The 1,544-nt window shown below is 33.0% G+C and overlaps 1 long non-coding RNA gene across 1 annotated transcript; it reads right to left on the bottom strand.

Annotated features, from left to right (window-relative positions):
- Window positions 1-247: 247 nt before the first annotated feature.
- LOC108133698 (uncharacterized) lies at window positions 248-839 on the bottom strand. Its single transcript, XR_011443491.1, has 3 exons — window positions 615-839; window positions 416-560; window positions 248-359 (listed from the first exon to the last, which is right to left on the bottom strand). It is a non-coding gene; the product is annotated as an uncharacterized lncRNA (long non-coding RNA).
- Between the last annotated feature and the right edge of the window lie 705 nt (window positions 840-1,544).

Raw genomic sequence — 1,544 nt, forward strand, 5'->3', positions numbered from 1 at the left:
AAATATGCTCACCACTTGCTGCTTCAATATAATCTACTGTATTGCCATCAAGTTGCATCATTTCCGACGATTCCGATTTTTTTTTCTTTGTAACTACACATGGCTAACGTATATTGGGATACTTGAATTAAGACAAAATACCGTTTTTTCCATTTTTTCCAAACAGATTTTCCGATCGCATAGAGTTGCCTTAATTTACAAAAAACCAATTAACTAAAACGGCCATAAAAAATTCTATTATCATACTGTTACCCGCAATGTTTCATATTTAGTGGCTTATCCAGCCTGCATGCTATTTTTATGCGTATATCTTGGTCAGGTAAATTCTTGGGAATAATCATGCGATGCCATTCAGGTGACTGGAAAACAAACTGTTATTTTTTAGTAAAAAATAAAAAAAAACAAAACAACTAACTTTTGATGGTAGTGGTGTAGGTTTAAGGGTCACTTTTCCTAATTCTTTATCCTCCAAAGCTAACATTCCTGGATTTTCGGTATAGAGTTTGACTTTGACGATAGGTAGAGGATGCGTAGTTGTAAAATCCCCTTGGGTATCCCACCTAGTTCAAACAGAAATACAAAATGCAATGCTTTATATTTTATGTTAAACTTACATCGGTTTGGAGGCCTCTGCTTGATCAGTTTGTAGCTTGTCACCGTTTTCAACCTCCATTGTACAATAGACGATTCGGTTGGGAGCTAACGACTTAAGACCTTTTACTTCCATTACAATTACTTCTAATTGAAACGTCAGCATAACGTCAAGTTTTGTCAATTGATTGGAACCATCCTCTGAGTCACCCTCAAGCTTGGACAAGGAACCATGAGATTGCAATATTAATTTCCTTGCAATAAAACATAAAAAATGATATAAATAGTTAATAATGGATAATTTTGCAACCTTTTTTAATGTTGTTCACAAGTTTATACGCGAGTACAATTATGCACGGATTATAAAAGAGTACAATCCTCATACTTATCCTTTATTTATAAAAATTATTTTCTTTTATCGACCCATTTTTGTCATAGTATAGTATTTCAAAAAACCAAATCATAAAAAATGAAAATAAATTGGAATATGAAATATTTGGACTGTAGTATCGCCATTTTCTGAAAAAGTAATGAAACTTAAAAACACTTGCGCACGCTGTTTTTTTTTTTGCCTAATGTCAAAGAAGTCCTCAAAACCATAATCAATTACACATAAAATAAATTATTTATTTTGTTGAAGCAAAAGGGTTTGTACGGGTGGTGTGGTACGCTAAAAAGCATCATTTTGAAAGCTCGTCTACACAATTACAAAAATATTATCTTCACCAATCGAGTCAAAAGTAACACTTTACTTATTTAGTCGATATAGCCATGTCAATAGCCATGCCCGTATGAATGCGTATATCTTAAGACTAAAATAAATAGGGCTATAGGATTTTTTATGAAGACTTCTACCATAGAAGTGCAGGTCAAGTTTGTTTAAAATATTTGCTCCCTCTTTTCCACCCTCACAAATCGCAAATCTCTCTTGCTAATCTATACCAACAAACCAA

The sequence above is a fragment of the Drosophila bipectinata genome, chromosome 4, assembly GCF_030179905.1.
Source record: "Drosophila bipectinata strain 14024-0381.07 chromosome 4, DbipHiC1v2, whole genome shotgun sequence".
Lineage (NCBI taxonomy): Eukaryota > Metazoa > Arthropoda > Insecta > Diptera > Drosophilidae > Drosophila > Drosophila bipectinata.